This window comes from Hemitrygon akajei, chromosome 14 (assembly GCF_048418815.1).
Source record: "Hemitrygon akajei chromosome 14, sHemAka1.3, whole genome shotgun sequence".
Taxonomy (NCBI): domain Eukaryota; kingdom Metazoa; phylum Chordata; class Chondrichthyes; order Myliobatiformes; family Dasyatidae; genus Hemitrygon; species Hemitrygon akajei.
The window spans coordinates 63,829,625-63,853,606 of NC_133137.1; positions in this window are offsets into that span (position 1 = coordinate 63,829,625).

Here is a 23,982-nt window from a genome sequence, read left to right on the forward strand (position 1 = left end):
ACATTTCGTTGCAGAATGGTGACCCATTTGTAAGTGCAATTTCTCTGATGGGGATGTTAAAATGAGGATATTTTAGGTGAATGTAAAAGATCCCTTGAGCAAAATAAAAGACCAGGAATTATCTCTGAATTCTGGTCAAAATCTCTGAACATCTAGTTATAACTACTTGTACAAATTTGTTGCTTGGTTACAGCCATGGTTCCACTTGAAAAGGAAATTTTCATCTGTGGAGCATTTTGGAAAAACCTGAAGTCACAATTTCTGATATATAAATGTAATCCCTTCTTATTTGTTTTACACCTTCATCAGTGATACAGAAGGGGATTGAAACTGTGAAGGCTAAAGGTATGGTGAAGATATTAAATCCATATTTTGCATTATGTTTTACAATTGATTGAGGCAGATATGAAGGATAACTGTGGAAAGGGAATAAGATTAAAAATGTAATTTGCATAATTTAGGAATTTAAGATCATGCTTGTTATACAAAGAGCTCAGTATTGGGAGTAACATCACTAAAATGTGATAGGCTAAGAGAAAGTGTATTGGAATCACTTCATTGAGAAAGATATTGATACGAGAAAATAAAAAAAATATCCTGATATACAACACACATGTAAAATTTTTACTGTTCAGGTGATTCAACAAGAAATTTCTTGATGAGTGCTATTGGAGAGGTCTGTGTACTTCGCATACTTCTGTTGTTTTCAGGACAATACTAAGCAAGTCTCAACAATGGACATAGTTACAAGATAAGGAGACATACATTTAAAAATGAGGTGATTAAGAATTTCTTTTTGAAGAGGATGCTGGTGATATTGGCTTGCCATTTTCTATTGGAGCGGAACCCTGGCCTTTAATAAAGGCATCTGCTAAACATCATGTTGTGGTTTCACAGGCTTGTCTCTGTACATTATCTCCTTCTTTTGAAACTGGTTGCATGGGATTCTGACCATTTATTTATTCAGTATTTTTCTTTGGTAACGCTCTCAGAAGTTGCCTTATGCGAGGGAAGAGTACAAGATTCTTGATAATCTCATCTAATGAGTGCTGTGAATTTCTTTGTGCTTGCCTTCACTCCATTTGGTGTGAATATCACTCCAGAGAGATTACTTTCCTTCCATTTTACAATGAGTTTATCATCCACTCTCTCTCTAGATCTTTAGAATTATAAATATAACATAAATAATGACAGACTGATTTATCTCATCAATGATAAAAAATAATGTTTCATTGCATGATTAATAAAATGACAGCAAGTTAAAAAGGTTGGAAAAATTGTCTATATTCAAGCTTGCACAAAATTGTAAGTCCATCACCAATAAAATATAAGATCACTTGCAACAAGAGACCAAATATTTCCTGAAGAGGAACATAAATAAAATAGAAGAGCCCCTATTGACATCAATGGGAGTGTAGTTGAGAGGGTGAATAGTTCCTCAGTATACACATCACCAAGGATCTCACCCGGACTGTACATACTGGCTGTGTGGTGAAAGGAGCACAACAACGCCTCTTTCACCTCAGACAGCTGAAGAAGTTTGGCAGGAGTCCCCAATTCCTCAGAACTTTCTACAGGGCCACCATCAATAATTTCCTGACTGGCTGTGTCATTGCCTGGAACGAGAATCGCACTCAATAGCAGGGCACAGCAGAGAGTGGTGCGGACAGCCCAGCACATCCGTGGATGTGAACTTCTCTCTATTCAGGACACTTACAGCAGCAGGTGAGTAAAAAATGGCTTGGAAGATCATCAGAGACTCCATCCACCCCAACTACAAACTGGTTCAGCTGCTACCATCTGGCAAATGGTACCGCAGAATTAAAGTCAGGGCCAACAGGCTCCGGACAGCTTCTTTCACCAGGCCATCAATACACATTGATCTGATTGCGTATCTGACTGTACATTGATCTAATTGTGTATCTGACTGTATGTAAGTGTATTCAAAACAATTATGTGTACAATCTTAGTGTTTGGCCAATACCCTCCCACATATCCCCGCTTTATTGCTTATACATTGCAATGGAGATGCAACATGAAGATTTTTACTCCCTTGGGTAAAAGAAATAAATAAACAAGCAAACAAAGAAATAAATAGCTAGCAAGATAGATAAATAAATAAATAAAGTATGGAGCAAGAGTACAGGCTAAAATTCAACGAAGTTCATCCAGTCACCCATGTGATTGTAGTATAGTAAAAGAAAACCAAGGCTTGAAATTTCTGAGAGTTTCTTTCTTACTTTTTAAGTAACAATCTCTGCTCATGTCTATCAAGATTAGTTGTAGTAATGGTTATTCATCACAATCCGCCAGCCATTTCCATAGTCAATCTGACTACACTTCTACTCAACCTTCAATGGACCATTCTCTCATGATGGCCACTGTCCAATCTTCCAAAAAGCGTTTCTAGATGAAGCAGAGCTTTACTTGTATTCTTCCAGTTTAGTTTTTTTCATTTGATTTTATCTGCTTTGTGGAAACTATGTGCAGATTTAGTAAGTGCATTGTAGAACTGCTCTGTACAGTTTCAAGTGTGACATCAAGATTTCAGTCAACAGCCACTTTAATTCTCTGTTCGACTAACACTTTGACTTTTGTCTTTAGCCTTCTATACTGTTCGTACAAAGCTCTATGTTAGCTTAAGAAACAGCAGTTTCTCACTGGTCACGTTAAAGTCTTCCAAACTCAATGTACATTTCAAAAATTTCAGTGAGTCTTTTTAGCATACTTCTCCAGCATTCATAGTTCTCTTGTTCTCTTCTGTTTTAAATTTTCCTTTTATATATTTTTTAAGATTTTAGATTTTGCTCATCTTCTCCACCACGCTGACCTTTCGTTAGCACCATCTTTCAATCAACTCCATCACCATTTATTATCATTATTTATTGATTGCGATGGAGTATTGAGGGTCCTTCTGGCCATTTGAGCCACACCATGCAGCAACCCCCAATTTAACCCTTCCCTAATTACAGGATAGAATTGTGTTGGCGCATGGCCTAGTGGATAAGGCATCGGTCTAGTGATCTGAAGATCACTGGTTCGAGCCTCAGCTGATGCAATGTGTTTGTGTCCTTGAGCAAGGCACTTAACAACACATTGCTCTGCGACAACACCAGTGCCAAGCTGCTTGGGTCCTAGTGCCCTTCCCTTGGACAACATCGGTGGCGTGGAGAGACTAACGGATGCCTATAATTACTGGACAATTTACAATGGCCAATTAACCTAGCAACCGGTATGTCTTTGGACATTGGCAGGAAACCCAGAACCTGGAGGAGATCCATGTGGTCTCGGGGAGAACATAACATCTCCTTACCGACAGCAGCGGCAATAGCTGCTCCTGGTCAGACCTGCCCCTTTCTCCTTTCTCTGCAATAAAAAAATCTCTGAACTCTTCCCAGTTTTCTTGCAAAGTCATCAACTTGAAATGTTAACTCTGCTGATCCCTCCACCAGTGCCAATTCCCTTCCATCATTTTCTGCTGAATCATCTGGAAACACATGTTTCAGGTCAAAGGAGGCAGTGTCATTAAATGGACACTTGTGCTTTTGTGTGTCCAAAATACTGGGGAAAACCAAACTACAGTGATGTTTATTCCTGTTCTGGGATTTTAGGGTTCCCAGCATATTATTCTTTTTACAGAAGACACATTATCAACTGAATGAATACTAAACTCATAATTAAGCTTTAGACCATGGGTTCCCAGCCTTTTCTATGCCATGGACCAATGCCATTAAGCAAGGGGTCTGTGGACCCCAGGTTGGGAACGACTGCCTAAAGAGATTGCATGGATAATCATTTAACAGCCCAGTAACCAAGATCAATTATCACTATCCTAGGCATATTGATCTGAGGTTCTTCTATTGATTTGATGCCGTAATATTTTAAGGAAGGCAGACCAAATTTTAAATGCTTTGATCAGCTTCTAGAATAATTAGTCCATTTCCTAACAACAACTTAGAGCATCTATTCCACCCTCAAAATCTCATAATTCAAGGGGCCCTTTTGAAATAAAGAAACAGAAAACCAGGGGAAAAAGGCGAAATTAAACTACACTCAGTGGCCACTTTATTAGATACACCTGTATTCCTGCTTGTCAGTGCAAATATCTAATCAACCAATCATGGGGCAGCAATTCAGTGCATAAACACATGCAGTCATGGTCACGAGGTTGAGTTGTTGTTCAGACCAAACGTCAGAATGGGGAAGAAATGTGATCTAAGTGACTTTGACTGTGGAATGTTTGTTGGTGTGAAATAGGGTGGTTTGAGAATCACAGAAACTGCTGAATTCACACAGAACAGTCTCTCGAGTTTACAGGGAAAGGTGCAAGAAACAAAAAAAACATTCAGTTAGCACGCTTCTGTGGGCAAAATGAATCATAAAATGTGAAAGGTCAGAGAAGAATGGCTAGACAGGAAGGTGACAGTACTCAAATAACCATGTGTTACAACAGTGGTGTGCAAAAGAGCATCTCCAAACCTAGAACATGTCAAACCTTGAAGTGGATTGGCTACAGCAGCAGATGACCACGGACATACAACACAGTGGCCACTTTATTAGGTACAGGGGTATCTATTAAAGTGGTCACTGAGTGTACCTATCAAACAGTGGCTAAGTACTGTCATATTAAAACATCTACTGTAACTCTCTTTTCCCTCCTTCCATTGTACCCTCCAATCACCTCATTTCAAAATCTGTCAAATGATTAGGTAGTGGATAGATAGTGTCTGTTTTAGGCAATCTTAGAGATCATTACTATGTGGATTGGAGACATTTTTATGAGTAACGAACAGAAGTGTCTCAGGTTAATTGAAGAAGACATAGTTTCGGACACAGGCAAGTTACATCTATTTCCTCCAGAAAAAATACTTTGAAGCTTTTTGAAGCTATTATTTTGGCTTTATCAAGAGAAATAGAGATGTTCTTTTGCTTATAGAGTCTAAATTTCTTCAGTGAGTTTCTCCATGAGCAGTTAGTGTTGCCGATCCATCTTTCAGGGAATAGGTCCATCTTGACCTTAGGTGCTGTTTGTGTGTAGTTTGCACATTCTCCATGGGACATTATTGTTTCTCAGATGTTCCAGTTCCTCCCACTTCTGATAGGATCATTGGAAAAAATTGACTCTAAATGTAAGTGAGATGTTAAAGAATTAAAGGCGAGCTGTGGGTGTAAGAGAAGGGATACATGGCAGAGTTTCAGGGAAATAAAGAGAGGGATTGAGACTAATGGCATTACTTAGTTGGGAACTGGGGCAGATCTGTTGGGCTGAATGATCTCTTCAATATTGTAAGAAAATAAGAAATACAGTGGATTCCGGTTAATTGGGACACATTGTGACCAGCACATTTTTGCCCCATTAAGTAGCTGCCCCAATTAGCCAAAGTTTCATGGAAATAGTTAAAAAGGTAATAAAAAGAAAAACTACCATTTAACTGAGTAATAAATTATGCATTTAAATGTAATGCAGAACAAACTAGAACACTACTGTTGCCTCTACAGTACTATAAAACTGTGTAATAGTTCCTAATAGTTATCGTTAGAGGAATTCATCCAGTGCAGGCTCCTTTGATTAACTGTAAGTGAACAAAATCAGCAGACACTTAGTGCAGATAATGGGCTGACTTCATATAATGTTTTCGATGATTGCCTCATCCAAATCTTAATTTTTATTGTAACATTTAAGATCATTGTCAATACCTTCAAATTCTTCTTAAACTTAACTTGTTGAAGTAATGAAAATGCTTCACTTTAACTCCTGGCCATTTCTGGCATCTCCAAGCCTGAATACTTGAAACCCTGGTGAGCCAAACAGTTCTGAACAGTCTTACTGTTTATTTCTTGCCAGCAATCAGTGACAAAAATTGTTTTTGAACATAAACACATGCAACTGATGCTTCACTCTAAGCACTGTGTAGCAACTAATGGTCATGCAAGTGCCACGACTGACACTAGTTAGAAACTGTTTGGCAACAGCCAGCTGTCCCAATTAAGCAGCATAGTGTCCCAAATAAACAAAAGGAATTCTGGCTCTTTTCTCAAATAGTTTTTGTTCTTTAAGAGCTGTCCCAAATAAGCAGCCTCCCTGATTAACCAATGTCTATATATATATATATCAGATGAGAGATGAGCTAATAGATTCTTATGTGACATAATATAAAAGCAAGAAACTTTAGCCATAACTATTAGGAAAAAATACACAGTTTTATAGTACTGTAGTAGCATTGGTAGTGTTCTAGTTAACACAAAACACCAGGTTTACCTGAAAGACTGAATTGCAGATCTGAATGCATGCTTAAAAATAAATCAAAATGTTTCTATTTTGAACAGTGCATTTAAAGCTGCTTCCAACGCCCACACTGACCCATAACACAATGGAAGTGCTTGAGATCCTTCAAACAGTAATAGTTACCTTCTCATGGTATCCTCATCTGGTTGATTGGTTCATAATGAACACAACAATACATTAGCTATATTAGTAAACTAGACTCATTGTGATCTTTCCAATAATGATCCCTTCACATGCTGGCACAGACTGGTAGTGGAAGCTACCACGGAGTGCCACAGTAGCGTGGCATTAAGCGCAACTCTATTACAGCTTGAAGTGTCGGAGTCTGGAGTTCAGTTCTGACATCCTCTGTAATAAAGTTCATACGTTCCTCCCATGGGTGTGTGTGTATCCTCCAGGTGCTCCGGTCTCCTCCCACGATCCAAAGCCGTACCTGTTAATAGGTTAATTGGCCATTGTAAGTTGTTCTGTGATTAGGCTAGGATGAAATAAGTGGGTTGCTGGGTAGTATGGCTCATTTGGGCCGAAAGAAATTTATTTTGTCCAAATAAATAAAAAATACGATAATTGAGTTCAAGAGGCTTTTAGATAGGCATGTCAATATGGATGGAATGGAGAGAAATTAAGGCAGAAGGGATTAATTTAATTTGGCATCATGCTTAGACAGGCAATGTGGGCCGCAGTTCCTATTTCTGTGTTGTACAGTTCTGTGCTCTATGTTATGTTCAAACAATATGCTAATGGAAACTGACTCATTTGAAGTGTTACCATACAAGGAAAGAATAGTTAACAAGTTGATACATCCATGAAATTGCTTTACGTTGCCTCTAAAATTATCAATACAATAAGTTTAACCTTCTATCATCAAGAATGGCAATAAAGTAATGTTGATAAGATAAAGCCATTCCATCGAAGCAAATGAAAATCTACAATCATTGTCAGAACCTTGAGACAGATGTAACGGTCTATTGTTAATGTCTCATATTGATTTGGAGCTTTACCTTGTTGGTGGTGGAACGCATGGTGAAGCTGCTAGAAAGAGTAATGAGAAGATAAAGAAAGCTGCTCCGTGACTGACTGGACTTGATTGAAGAGAGGATGTAATATTTGAGACTTGGAAACAATTGGTCACAACTATTGATCTTGCTAAGATCTATTTCAGGCTGGAGACAATGTCAGAGACTTTGGGTGTAGAAAGTTAAATAATTGAAAAAAAAAGCACAAATTGGAAACTGAAAAAAAAAAGAGATCAAATCCTCAGGAGATATAAGCAGAAATGAAACATGTGGTTGAGATTTGTTGAGGAATACTTATGAATATCTGTGCCAGAAATGGAGAAAAACTAGTTCAGGGAAGGGTAGAGATGAGTCAGAGGTTATGAGAAGGAAACTGATAGAAAAAGTAATGGCATTCTCTAAATCAGATCAAGAGCCAGGAGCAACATTAACACACTCAACAATAGTACAGAGGAAGTGGTCAGGAAGGGAACGTGAGTAAGATTGGAACAAAGTGTGTTGTACATGAAGCCCATTGACATTCCCCTGAGACAAAGATTTATTTTAACTTTAGACAAAAGCTAAAAGAAACTTACATGATTATCAAAAATTAAGTGTATGTAGGTTTCCAGATTCTAAAACTACTACCAAGTTAAAGTTGGAGGACATTTAAATTCATTTAGTCTTAATGAAGCCACTTTCAAGCCTAAAAGCCATGAAATCTGGGTGAATTTTTTAATAATCACTTCAATGACTTGCCATTGTAGTTCCTTGAAGTACATTGCAGATTTCCTGAAGTATGTCTCCCTTGCAAAATACATTGGCATCATAGGCTTATTGTCATTTGTGTAGTTGCCTACTTCACCCATTCTTGAACATTCATGTGGCACGTTAACTGGTGTTGCTTCTTCACAGCATCACTTCAGTTACAAACTTCAGTTTTGACAATGTATAGTTTGCACACTCTCTGTAGCATGGGGGTTCCTGCAGGAGCTCTGATTTCCTCTTTCATCCTAGGCTAACAGACTAATATATGTCAGTCCTTACACAGGCTGGTGATGGAAGTATTAGCATGGGCATGTCAGAGAGTAAAATAATGGAGGAATGGGTTTGATGCGTAGAATCAATAGGTCCCTATGCCATAAGAAACTTTGAGGGATTTATAACTGAGCATTCAGCTATGTCATTGGTGAAAATTTGGTGGAAGATTAATTTATAGATCATTCAAATGATTCTCATTCATTTTGCGAAGTATGCGCCAAACCATGGGATCTCTAGTGCATATAAGGATCCGGGCAAAAGACATAAATATAGCTCGGGCTTGTGTCAGTGGGAAAGAAGTTGAGCTTTCAAGAGCATGGGATGATGGATACTCTTTCAATATGTTTTCAATTTGTTTTCCCCTTTTTCCTTTTTTAGTGATTTGTTGCTCCTTCTCAAATTATTTCCAATCTCTGGGCTATTCACACAATTAAACCCTTTAAATAAATGCTCTTCTTAAGTTCTTTAATTGGTACAGATGGGAAAGTTTTCCAGAAGAGCTTTGATTTTTCATTTGAACAAAATGTTGGTTGAGATTTCAAAACTTTGTTCATAAATGTGTCATTGCTCATTTAATGTTACTTTTTAAACTGTCAACATTTGACAGCTCAACTCTTATGCCAATGTATTTGTCTTCATTTATTTGTGTTTAGAACTCTAGTTTTAAACTTAAGATGCCACCATTTCAGTATAAAATTCTATTATATTGCGATCACTCTTCCCCAGAAGACTCTTTAACATAAAACTATCAATAAACTCTGTTCTATCACAAATGGAAAGATTCAATCAGTTTGTGACATCAATGGTTCCTTCACATATTGATTCAAATGCATTCTATGACCTCTTCTGCTAGGTTACTATTGCCAACATTTGTTCAGTCCCTATGAAAAGAAAAAGTCCCCAGAAGTTATTGCATTTTCCTTATTCGAAGGTCAGATACTGTTTGACCAATGATCTGGTGTCACCACTATTAAATAATTCCCACTGGAGTTATCTACCCATGTTATTTTTAACTCTGCTCATACTAATTCTACTTACTAAAACTAGTCCTTTCCTACTCACTGTCTTTGCAATATCCTGCATGCATCATCGAGGTAGCTGGACTTTCCTGTAATGCTGCATTTTAGACAGAATTGCAGTGAGATGAAGTGTATTTAATATTGACCTTTTACTTCTTACATTTTTTTTGATGATACACCATCATCACCATTAAGCTCTCTGCTCTTCTCTGACACAGTCTGCTCATTTTTCTACGTGGCACTGGATGTTTCTTTACCTTTTAGATTTCTAACTTAAAATTAAGATTTCTCCTTACATGAATGCCTCCATTCCTTTTATCAGCTGAAAGCTATAAAGTGCAGAAAGCCTTAATTTAAGGAAAGTGAGGAGGAAAAACCACAGAATGACGACATAACAATGTAGTGGTTAGCACGCTTTACAGAGCAGGTGACGCAGGTTCAGTTCCCATTCCTGCCTGTAAGTAACTTGTATGTTCTCGCCGTGACCACATGGGTTTCCTCCCACAGTCCAAAGATGTACCGGTTGGTAGGTCAATTGGTCATTGTAAATTGCCCCGTGATTAGGCTTGGATTACATTGGAGGATTCCTGAGCTTGAAGGCCTTATAAATAAATAAATTCATTAAATAGACCAATTAGCTTTATGTCTGTTATCAGGAAATAACTTGAGTCTATAATTAAGGACTCAACCCATTTGAAAATTTCAAGCTGATCAGTGAAACCCTGCTTGAATTTGTAAACGATAAGTCATGCTTGACAAACCTTATCGAGTTCTGTAAAGAGATGACAGAAATAGTGGAGAGGTGAACATCAATAATATTATCTATGCCTGATTCCTGAAGGCATTTGACATAGATTCTCATAAGAGGCTGTTAATGAAAGTTACAGCTAATGGGAAGGTCAAATTACTGATCACAAGTTCTCTTGTCGTTGGCATGAGGGGATACAGCACAGAAACAAGCCCTTCAGCCTCTCAAGTGTGCATTGATCATTACAAAGACACACTTACACTAATCCTGGTTTAAACTTATTTACTCTGCCTACACTTCCTGCAACTTCCCCCTGCTCAATGCAGATTCTACCATTCACCGATATACTAGGGCCAATTTACAATGGCCAATTAACTATCATTCTGCACATCCTTAGGATATGGGAGAATCCCACAGAACCTGAAGGAAGCCTAAGCATTCAAAAGAAGCTCATGGCCACCCCATACAGAAAGCACAAGAGGTTAGAATTGAACTAAGTTCACTAGAGCTGAGAGGGAGAACACTACTAGTTATGCCACTGTGCCATTCATTCCTAATCACACTAGGACGTTGGCAATCAAAAGGAGAAATAATTTCAGTAAATGAAAAGGCGTATCCTGCAGACATTTGTACCACAACCAGTTTTCTATTCTTGACATTAATGGAATAACTTTAGAATGCAGGTTACACACTCCGATATGACTATATAACACATTTCGTACTACCAATTGGAGATAACTTTCTAGACTACAGGTTCTTTGTAGGGTATATTTCCACTGATGTTATCCAGCTTCAGATAGATCACCACATTAAGCATTTTGGAAACACATATGTTGATTATCAGCTCTTGAACTTTCCAGAAAGAAGCACAGTTGGGTCTAGTTAAAACTTACCCAGGATATAAACTTCAGGTTGCACTGAAAAACTAAAGCGGTGGTTCCCAAACTGGGCAATATTGCCCCCCACAACCCTGCGGCAGTGGGAGTTTCTAAGGGGCTATAAAGAAAAAGGGAGCAGTGGGCTTGCTCGGTAGTAAGGAGAGCAGCCGACAGATTACAGACTTAGTTTAAGAAACTATTTACTTATAAACATTTAATCCTCCGTGCCTCATAATCAATTATAATGATCATGTAATCATCTCACCTCATGCTAACTTACCATTCTCTTATACTTTGCTCAAAGTGCATTCTAGTTATTGAAAAGCTGTATGACACTTCTGTATTTGGCATATCATTGAAAACTGATTGGAAAGCTGAGCCTACTGGGCCTGAATACCTCCCTCTGCAACTGGATCCTAGACTTCCTGACTGGGAGATCTCAGTCAGTCCGGATCGGGAGCAGCATCTCCAACACCATCACACTGAGCACAGGGGCCCCCAGGGCTGTGTGCTCAGTCCACTACTGTTCACTCTGCTGACCCACGACTGTGCTGCAACACACAGCTCAAGCCATATCATCAAGTTCGCCGATGACACGACCGTGGTGGGGCTCATCAGCAAAAACGATGAGTCAGCTTACAGAGAGGAGGTGCAGCGGCTAACGGACTGGTGCAGAGCCAACAACCTGTCTCTGAATGTGAACAAAACAAAAGAGATGGTTGTTGACTTCTGGAGGGCACGGAGCGACCACTCCCCACTGAACATTGACGGTTCCTTGGTAGAGATTGTTAAGAGCACCCAATTTCTTGGTGTTCACCTGGCAGAGAATCTCACCTGGTCCCTCAACACCAGCTCCATAGCAAAGAAAACCCAGCAGCATCTCTACTTTCTGCAGAGGCTGAGGAAAGTCCATCTCCCACCCCCCATCCTCATCACATTTTACAGGGGTTGTATTGAGAACATCCTGAGCAGCTGCATCACTCCCTGGTTCAGAAATTGCACCATCTCGGATCGCAAGACCCTGCAGCGGTTAGTGAGGTCAGCTGAGAAGATCATCGGGGTCTCTCTTCCTGCCATCATGGACATTTACACTACACGCTGCATCCGCAAAGGAAACAGCATTATGAAGGACCCCACACACCCCTCATACAATCTCTTCTCCCTCCTGCCATCTGGGAAAAGGCACCGAAGCATTCAGACTCTCACAACCAGACTATGTAACAGTTTCTTCCCCCAAGCCATCAGACTCCTCAATACCCAGAGCCTGGACTGACACCAACTTACTGCCCGTTAATGTGCCTATTGTCTTGTGTATTATTTATGGTAATTCTTGCACTATTTTGTGCACTTTATGCAGTCCTGGGTAGGTCTGTAGTCTAGTGTAGCTTTTTTCTGTGTTGTTTTTACGTAGTTCAGTGTAGTTTTTGTACTGTTTCATGTAGCACCATGGTCCTGAAAAACATTGTCTCGTTTTTACTGTGTACTGTATCAGCAGTTATGGTCAAAATGACAATAAAGAGTGACTTGACTTGACTTGACTTGAAATCTGGACTGAAGAAATAGTATTATTTCCAGGACCAACCTGCGATATTGCCATTTACTACTGTATTATTAACGTATGATTCACATACGCTAATCATGCAGAGACACAATTCCTGTGATCTTATGGTATGGTGTTCAATGGGGTAAAGTTCAGAAACTGGCTTCTCGAATGGTCTTGAATGCAATTCTTTAGCCTACACCCAACTGAGGTATTGCTGCCCCTTTTCTCTACTTTAAGACAGAGAGACAGGTTTTACCTGAGCTATGATGACATCAAATCTTTCCCCTTTATTGATCTAGCACTTGAAGTTGGACAAACAATAGGTGATTGATTGTGGTCAGTAAAGCATTACAACAATGGCAAAGCAGATCAAATGAAAAAGAAGCATAGACAGCATAGTGTGGAGTATCTGAAATACTGATTTATATCAGCACCAAGCAACCAATAGCAGCCAATGTATCAGGTATGTGAAAAAGTTTTTCACTTGAGGCAATGAAGTCATTCAGGCTTCTTGAACATTTGAAGAGTATACACTCTGATAAAGCAAACAAGAGCTTGGCGTATTTTCTGTCACTTAGTGAAAACTTTCAGAAATGGAAAACACCTCAAAACATGTTTGCCAACATTTTCCAAAAAAACAGTGAAGGTTTGCAAGTTTAATGCAACATTTCAATACTCATTGCTAAATCTAGAAAGCTGTACACAATTGGAGAAGAATTCTGCCAGCAGTAAGGGGGGGGGGGGGGGGGTTCTGAGTACAGTTTTGCATAAGTCACCAGACCAAATAATTAAAGCAATTCTGCTCAGCGACAACTCTGTTCAACTCTGTTGATGAAATGGCTGAGAATATGGAAGTCACATTGTGCAACATGCTTGGGACAACAGAAGTTAATCTGGAGTTGGTTGAATTACCTTTGCCAGGCAACAAATCTTTGCTTCTTGGTATGTTCATTTCATAAAAAATGACAGCATGGTTCCAGAGTTGTTACTTGGAAGGAGACTAGAAACAGATACAAAGGGGGAATCATTATTGCAGGTTTCTGAGCAATTTTTCAAAGAGAAGGACATTCTGCTTACCAACATTCTTCTTCTTCTTTTTTAAACATTTTTTATTGTGTTTTCAAATAGTTACAGAATAAAAGTGTGTGAAAAAGAAATTATGTGTTACCCATCCCCCCTCCCCTTAACCCCTCCCCCCTAACATCCCTATTGAAAGAAAGAAGAAAGAAAGAAAGAAAAAAAAAGGAATGCCTGGACATTGGAAGATCCCCACATGCTCCATGGAGTTCGTAATAACTTTAGTATATATATTTATTTCTTTCCCCAAGTAACCAATTGTTTCATCTTCGGAGCACCTATATATTTAATCCTGTCTTTTGTAAATAAGGGCGCCAAATTTTCAAAAATGTTTCATATTTATCTCTTAAATTATAAGTAATTTTTTCAAGTGGAATACAGCCATAAATTTCTTTCTTCTAACAATCTATACTTAAATATGTATCCGATTTCCAAGTAACTGCAATAGCTTTTTTGGCTACTGCCAATGCAATTTTTAGAAATTCTTTCTGATATTTATTCAATTTGGATATCGGTTTTATCCCTTCAATATCACCTAGTAAAAGTAATATTGGATTATGTGGAAGTTGTATTCCAATAATTTGTTCCAGTAAAACTCTTAAATTTGTCCAAAAAGGGTGAATTTTAGAACAAGACCAAGTAGAATGTAAAAAAGTACCAATTTCTTGGTTACATCGGAAACACTGATCAGATGAATTTGGGTTTAATTTATTTATTTTTTGTGGTGTAATATATAGTTGCTTGTGCAACAGATGGACACCACTGTGGGGATATTACTTTCGTGAAAAAAGCTGTACCTAACATATTTACCATTCATTGTGTAATTCACAGACAAGATCTTGTCACAAAAAATCTAAGTAATTGGGTGGACAAATTAGCAAACACTGTTATCACTGCAGTAAATAAAATCAAGTCCCATGCTCTCAGTTCTCAACTATTTTGAGAGCTTTGTATTGAGAATGATGAACAGTTTGAACACTTGCTTTTGCACACAAATGTCAGATAGCTCTCAAAGGAAAACTGGCTGAGACACTTTCATGCACTTTTTGAAATTGTGATAAAATTATTTGATGACTCGAATACCTCATTCAGTAATCAACTCAAGAATATTCGGCATGACAATGCTTATTTTTCAGAATTATTCACAAAGTTTAATGAAATCAATCTTCAGTTCCAAGGAAATGATGTGAATCTTATCGAAGTGTAATCAGACAACTCCACATTCCTGTACAAGTTAGCCTGACTTAAGTGCAACATTGGCTGTCATGACCTTTTCCAATTTCCAAGCCTCTCCGAGTTGGAAGAAAGAGAAGGAGTGTGAGATGATGATCTTCAAGTACGCTGTGCCCAACTGGATGAGTTTCATAAAGGTATGTCAGAGAGATTTCAGGATCTTCCCTTGATCTAAATTCCCGATTGGGTAATAAATCCATTCCTGAACACATGTAATCAGGAGTTAACAGGAAGGAGGGAGGAAGAACTGATCTCTACAGAATGAGTTGGAGCTTAAGCCAACATTCAAGGAATCATAACAAGACTTTTAGTTGCAGAAAGAAATCTCTGAATATCACCCTGCTCTGTGGGAAAAAACCAAATGTTCTTTCTTGCCTTTCCAGTATCACATTTAGTGGAGTGCAGTTTCAGTTCAGACACTCAACTTCTTTCAAAGCAATGAAACAGACTGCAAATTACTGAACATGGGGCTCTGCGACTCCTCACATTCAACCTGATGTTGAGAAGCTAATATCACTGTACCAAGCCCGTCTATCTCACTGAAAGTGAAAAGCAATGAAGTAGTGAATAGGTAAGACTACTAATGAGAGCTCTAAAATTGTTGATGACAATAGTTTCTGCTGTAATTAAATGAAGAAATAGTTTTATTTGTAACTTTAAATCGACTTGAATAATGTTTGCAATAATTTGTTACTGCTTTGAATTTGCATTTCTGATTTTGTTTCATTGCGCATCATAGATCAAAGTTCTTTTTCATTGCTATGTCCTGAAAGGGAAAGGGGTGGGTGTTCGGAATGTGGTCTGTGAGCCAACGGGGTGGTAATCCAAAACAGTTTGGTAGCCACTGATATAAAGTGTTAACTGACATCCATTGTTAGTCTCTCCTTCTCCAAAACTACCAAATTCCTTCAGAAAAGTATTGACTTAGAAACTTCATCATAACCTTTATAATGTATTACAATAATATTTTAAGTGTGGTTCTGCAAGTTGCAGTGTGATTTTCACATGATAAACAGTCAGTGTGGATGGAGGCTGTTGAGTATGTGTGGTGAAGCCATTCAGTATTTAAGAATATTAACAATATTTACATAATTCTTTGCTACACACACACACACACACACACACACACACACACACACACACACACACACACACACACACACACACACACACACACACACACACACACACACACACACACACACACACACACAATACATATTTCCACTGTAACAGGTTTTAACCAGTATTCATCCCTCTACTTGTCACAGCTAAGGAATGGTGTTGTGAAGCAAATTCATGGGTATATTGATCTCACCTGTTTTATTATTACATCCTGAGTGATTGTCACCATCCTCTAATCCACACTTGTCACCAAACTCTAATGGCTTCCAGTTTTCCCAATACTCTCCCATATCCATCCCCACTTCTCACCTCTCTCCACAATCTTCTCTCAGGTGCTCTAGTTCCTTTCTTCGAACCTCCAATCTCCTCTTTAGTCCCCTGACACCAACACAGGGCTGTGGTGAGAGCAGTCCATGAATACCACCACGCTTCTGGCACCAACATAGCATGCCTACAACTCATTAATCCTAACCCTAAATGTTCATCTTTGGAATGTGGAAGGTAACCAGAGCACACAAAACTCTATGTGATCACAGGGAGAACATACAAACTCCTTACAGACAGCAGGAGGAATTGAACTGTAATCGTTGATCACTGGTACTGTAAAGCAATTAGACTGACTGCCAAGCTACCATATCTGTCATCTCAACCAACCTCTTCTGGAGGCTCACCGATTAAATCCCAATGCCAAGGTTCCCTTAGTATCTCCCTGGCCTATCCTGATTTTAACCCCAGTAAAAGACCTCACAGATTCCACCCCCCTTGATTATTCTTGCATCCCACCAGCACCCCATCACCCAGCCTCCAGGGTTGTCTGTGACTCTTCTGCAATTTACCCCTTTCTCTTCTAGGGCCATGCACTCTAGGAAATGAGAGCTTTGCAGGGATGCTCTGCAGTCATCCCTCAAGCTGCAGGTCGAAGCTTTTCAGTGTCATTGTCTTTCAGTTTGCTTGTGCTGACAAATGAAAAGACTCCAACCACTGCAGAATAGATTTCAATTTCTCTTTTAGCAATACCTTCTAGCCCACTGTAAGTCAACACAACAGTTTAATCAAATCTTTCTTTTTGGGCACATAGGAATGAAAAGCTATTTTGCTTTCTAGAAAATACAGCAACTTGGCATATGCTGTAGAAGTCAGTGATGAGTACCTCTGGACTCTACCAGTGTTTGTAACCTATGAGGGAAAACTGATGCACTGTAATCTTCTTCTCCTTTAATTTGACAAATTGATTTGATCGAGTATAGACACAGTATGTGAATTAAATAATTTTTATCATCATAATAAAAATGGATAAATTCGTCTGTTTTATTTTTAAATTATTTTCTTCAGATGATACATTCATCTCAAGTCATCATATACCCCTCCCTTCAAACAGTGGTATTCCTTTCTCTATGGGCATTCAAAAAATAGACTGCAGTTTTCCCATTAGCAAGGCAGAGATCTAAAAATAGCAGGGCTGCACAGAAAGGTGAACATTGGAGATGTTTTTTTTGTGCTGCAGGAAAGGAGTTTAACTTCAGACATATTTATATGCACTACAGAATATATTTTGAACAAAATGTAAAAAAACATTTCCTCCAGGAACATTACAGAATTAGCACTTTTAAACAATAGTAAGTCAGTTTATCCTGCAGATCAAAATAAAAACTGCTTGAAAATTATGTTCATTTCATGCAAATAACAAAGGCCTGCAAGTATTTACAGGAAGAAATCTTTGAAATGACGTGACTCAATGTGCCCCTGCATTTCTAAATTTCCACTTGATTCAGAAAGAACACATTTTGTTGACAATTAAACACTTGCGTGAAATGATTGTTTGAATTCAATAGCTATCGGGTTTCAACCCACAGGATAAATCGACACAGAAATCTGGAACTCACTCAACTAATACAGAGCAGACAGAAGGAGTGAGAGACAGGTAAATAAATCACAGGAGTTTTAATTAATCATGATCAAGTTTTTTTTATTATTTATTTAGAGATACAGTGATGAACTGGCCCTTTTGGCATAATGAGCCATGCTTCCAGCAACCTACCGATTAAACACTCGCCTAATCACAGGACAATTTACAAAGATGAATTAACCAGTACGTCTTTGTCCTGCAGAACCGGGAGTTTATCTCCCATCTTAATGAATCCTGAGTCTGGCGTGACCTTGAACTCTCCTGCCACTCTCTTTAGTTAGGACATCCTCCCGGACTGGATTCTTTTTCCCATCTCCAGATTTCTCTATCTGACTGGAAACCTTCTACTGGCCTTTAGACTTCCATTGACCTATTGCCAATATATCACTGATTCTCTCAGTTATTCCATTCCCCTTCCTCACTCGAACTTGCCCCCTTCTGAACCTGCAATAACTCACTCACCTATGGCCATCCCCAAAAAATCTGCCAGCAAGGATGACAATGTTGTGGTTTGGGGAACTGACTATTGCAAAAGCCAAGCATGAGCTCCCATACACCTTCTCATACCTCCCACTGGAACATAATCCCACCAGTGAATACTAAGCTAATGTTACCTGGAGTCACAGATCTCATTTTCTTGAGAAATCTTCCCTCCTCAGTCTCCATTCTTATAAACCCCTCGAACCCTATACAGCCCACTTCTACCTTCTGACCAAGATCGGCAAGCAGCACTGTAGGGGTAGTTCTCAGTAGGTTGGGTAGCATCTATGGAGGGGAATAAATAGTCAATGTTTCAGGCTGAGATCCTTCATTAGGATAAATCATTTTGTGAGTGTTACTCTGGATATCCAGCATCTGCAAACTCTCTTGTGTTCAGTAAGGATAGATCCATTGTTTCCAGTTGCCTTGTGCCCCGCCAAACACATTTCTTTCATCACTGGCTCTATTTCTTCGCTCCTGTCCAGTTCTTTCCCACTTACATCCAACGCACCTCCACTGCCTTCTGTCACTTCAATAATTTCCAACTCCCTCTCCCCACATCAGCATGGTCTGAGGGGACTCTGCATTTTCACAACTAACAGAGGCCAAACCAGTTCTCATCTACCATCCCACATGTTCACCTGGCCAGACTAATGGTCACATTGAACATCTTCTTCAATACCTCTCACTTTCTCCATGTCAGATGTATAACTAAGGAAACTGACACAGTCCCAAACAGTGCCTGTCTTTGAAGATACAAATGTTGGGATCTGGAGCCATAAACAAGATGCTGGAGGGGCTCAGTGTGTCAGACAAAATCTGTGGAGGGAAAGGGATGGGAAATGCTGTTTCAGTCCAAATTAGGCTTACTCCCTCAGCCTTTTCTCTGATGCATTGATGCTGCTTTTTGCACTCATATGGAACTTGAGAATTCCATCATTTTTGTTGCCAATTTTCACCTTGTTCTCACTTCCAACTCTGACACCTTTGTTCCCCTTTTGAATCTTTCTGTTTCCTCAGAGGATAGTTAGCAGTAACGCTCCATTATAATCCATATTCATAGCTAAGTGACCAGATCCCACTTAAAAGATCTCCATTCCATTCTCTCAGCTCTTCAGTCTCTGTTGTATCTACACAGGTGAGGAAACTCTCCACACGAATGCGAATTGAACCCAGCAGGCCTGGGCACCCGTATTTCTCAACTGTTGTCTGATCTAGAGTCGTTAATCCCTGTGTTTACTGTTTAATCTTGTCAAGTTTATTTTGACTGACACGGGTCTTCAGCCTACTGTGCTTATTTAAAGCGAACTCCCAATTAGCGCTGATCGCAGGGTCCTTGTGTGTTTCGAGAATGATTCATCTTGTGGTGTCGCTCGGTCAAGCCACCGATGTCCAGTTCAAATTCCTATGAATTCTCAATATGTGAATCTGTCATTCCTCCGCACCTGGTTTCAGTCATTCGTCAGCGCACACCATGACAGAAGGACACCGCGCCATAAATGAACCCAGTGGAGGTTCCACAGTGGCTTAGACAATGGTCACCTGGACATGAGGGTGCCTTCTGTGCTAAGTGCTTGTCCCAAGGCTACAGTCTGAATTCCTGAGACTACCTCCCGTTCTGAGCTTCTCCAGTCTACATTCAAAGTCATCCAGGTTTCCTAGGTCTCCCATGGCCCTCCATGTTCCCAAGGACTATTCTATATTTCCAAGGACTATTCCATGTTCTCAACTTTGATGCTATTTTGCCGAGTTTGATGCAACGTTCCTGAGTTATATGCAACGTTATTTAAAGAGGACTCCCAATTAGGTCTTATTGTGGGGTCGCGTGTTTCGAGAATGATTCATCGCGCAGTGTCGCTTGGTCAAGCCACCAATGTTCTGTTGGAGTTCCACTGAATAAACTTGTGTTTCTATCTCAACATGGGAGTCTGTCATTCCTCTGCGCCTGGGTACAGTAATTTGTCAGTGCTCACCGAAACACTATGTCTCTTGCTTCCCTTGCTTCATTCTTAAATGTAGCTTCCTTTCTCTCATAGTTAACAACGACTTCAAAGGTTTCAAAGGTACATTTAATGTCAGTGAAATATATACAATATACATCCTGAAATTCTTTTTCTTTGCAAACATCCATGAAAACAGAGGAGTGTCCCAAAGGATGAATGGCATCTTTTAAAGGTTAGAACCCTAAAGCCCCCCAGCTCCCCCTCCCATGCATAAGCAGCAGCAAAGCAATGATCCCCCTTACCCCACCAGCCAAAAAAAAGCATCGGCACCCCCCCCCCCCCCCGCCCACTGAGCACTCAAGCATGCAGCAAAGCATCAATAAAGACACAGACTTGCAGTACCCCAGACCACTCATTCACCTGGTAATTCGACAAAGCACATGCTCGCTCTCTCCCTAATAAGGGAGAAAGAGGTGTCTCCAATTCACAGCGAGAGGGGAGACATAACAAACAACTCGCTGATTTACGATGTTAAAAATCTGTTGCATTGTGCTCTTCCAAGCTCTGTCCCTAAAGCACTTGAGTCTCTGGGCACACTGCCAGAGATCTTCCATCTGCCACGACACACCAATTTCCTGCAGAGGCACTGACCTCAAGTCCGCCTGCCTCTTGAGCCACAAAATCCCAAAACTCCAAAGGTGACCGAACCTTCTAGGCCGTGTCCTTGGTATATCGAATAGCGGCCAGTCGTGAGACCACGAGGGTGGGTCCCATTCCCAAAAAGAACCAAAGTCAGCGTGTAACTCCAGGTCAGGGTTTTCAAAAGAACCCTGAGAGGGAAAAATAGAAATGCTGAATGTTAGAAATACAGCTGTTTCTGAAGATGCAAGCAAAGGAGTTGCTGTTAGGCGCCATTGTCTCCTAAGCTCTATTTCTCACAACTTACTCACCCTTCAAAGATAGAGTTCCCTTGGTCCACACCTTCCACCCCTCCAGGCTCCACATTTAACTGATCATCCTTCATTATTTTCTCCACCCTCAATGAGATTCGATCAAGTTCAGTTAAATGAAGTGACATGGGAGACAGCAGGGTTTCACTTCCAGATGAGCTCAATGCCTTTTATGTTCGTTTTGACCATAAGAACATGGAAGGACCATAACAAACCCCCACATCTCCCGATGATCCTTGGATCTCAATATCTGAGGCTGACATGTGCATTGCCTTCAGGAGAGCGAATCCACAGAAAACATCTGGACTGGACAGGGTACCTGGCCACGTACCAAAGAACTGTGCTGACCTGAGAGATCTCTAACCTCTCACTTTGACAGAGTGTGGTATCCACCTGATTGAAGCAGGCTTCCATTTGAAAAGCATGGTGACCGGCCGCAATGACTATCGCCCAGTTGCTCTTACATCCACAGTGATGCAATGTTCTGGGAGGCTGCTGATGAAGTATATTAGCTCCCACCTGACAGGCAACTGCTCTAGTTTCCCTACCAGAGCAACATGTCCACAGCAGATGCCTTCTCATTGGCTCTTCACTCAATCCTAGAACATCTGGACATAAAAGGTGCCAACATCTATCAACTACAGCTCAGTATTCAATACCATCATCCCCTCAAAACTCATCAAAAAGCTCAGAGACTTTGGCCACAATACCTCCTTGTGCAACTGGATCCTGGATTTCCTCACTTGTAGACCAGTCAGTTCGGATTAGCAACACCATCTCCTCCATAATCAAGGGGATGTGTGCTTAGCCCTCTGCTTTACTTGCTTTACATCCTTGAGGTGTGCCTAAGCACAGCTCCAATGCCGTATTCATGCTTGCTGACGACACCACCGTTGTGGGCCAAAACCAAGATGGTGATGAGTCAGCATATAAGGAAGGAGATTGAAAATTCAGCTGAGTGGTGTAGTAACAACAACCTCTCACTCAATGCCAGTAAAGAGCAGATTGTAGACTTCAGGAGAGGGAAACCGGAATCCATGAGCCAGTTCTCATCGGAGGATCAGAGGTGGAGAGGGTTAGCAACCTTAAATGCCTGTGTATTACTATTTCAAAAGATCTGTCCTGGACACGACACATAAGTGCACTTGCGTAGGAAGCACAGCAGCACCTCTACTTCTTAAGGAGTCTACAGAAATTTGGCACGACATCTAAAACTTTTGACTAACTACTATCAATGTGTAGTGGAATGTACATTGACTGGCCACATCCTACAAAAGGGAGTGGATTTGGCCCAGTCCATCACGGATAAAACCCTCCCAACCATTGAGTGCATCTACCTGAAACACTGTCGTAAGAAAGCAGGATCCCAGCAGAGATCCCCACCACCCAGGCCATGCTCGCTTCTCGCTGCTGCCATCAGGCAGATGGTGCAAGGCCCTCAGGATTCACACCACCAAGTTCAAGAGCAGTTACTACCCCTCAACCATCAGCCTCTTGAATAAAAGGGGATAACTATACTCACTTGCCCACCCATTAAGATGTTCCCACAACCAATGATCTCACTTGAAGTACTCTTCATCTCATTATCTATTGCTATTTAATTATACTTGCTTTTAAATAGTTTGTTGTCTTCTGCATTGGTCCTGTTTTAGTTACTATTCTATAGATTTGCTAAGTATGCCCACAGGAAAATGAATCTCAGAGTTGGATATGGTGACATACTGTATATTTACTTAGATAATAAAATTTACTTTGAATTTTGAGATTCCACTACCAAACATACCATCCCTGCTCCTCCATTTTCAGCATTCCAAAGGGAGCTTTCATTTGTGACTCTCCAGTCCACTATTCTAACCACTCCCCTTCTCACAGCACTTTATGGTGCAACTACAAGAGATGGAACACCTAGGCTTTTAACTCACCTCTTTTCACCATCCAGGAACCACACTGTTCTTCCCAATGAAGCAATGATTTACTTGCACTTCTTTCAATCTAGTGAACTGCATTTGTTGTTCACAACATGGTCTCCTTTAACATTGGGGAAACCAATTGGAGATTGGGTGACCATTCTCTCAAGCACCAGTGCTCATTTTGCATGAGTGATCCTGAGCTACCAGTTACCTGACATTCTGACCCATCTGACCATGCACTGTGCTAATGAGGCATAATGAATGCTTGTGGAAAAATACCCCATCATTCTGAGCATATTAAAACCTTACGGATTCAATGTAAAAATCTGCATTTACATGTAACTCAATCTTTTATAGTTGGCCATTTCTGATGTAGCAATACTTTTCTCTTTGCATTAGCACTACCTGATCCCCCAGGCATTTCCAATATCCCTGATCTGCATTTCACAGTTTTTACATATACACCAGTATCTTTTTCTCCCGAACTTCCCTCATTAACATATTGACCAGATAACGTAGTTAACACGTTATCACCAAGGTAACCCAGGCCTCATCCTATAAGAGGCATTTTCTTTGTCCTGTTCATACTCACCCCACCACCCCGCACCCCCCCCCACCCCCGACTCTCTCTTCAGCTGAAAACAGCTTTGTTTTGTCTTTTTACCAGTTCTGATGAAAGGTTCCTGATCGGAAATATTAACTCTGTTTCTGCTTGACATGCTGCACTGTTTTTTTAAAGTTTCATGTTTCCAGCATCTATTGCTTAGTCATGCTCTTTCTGTTGTACACATTGTCCTCACATTTGATATTGTCCAGCCTTCCTTCCAATCCCAGCATTGACTATCCAC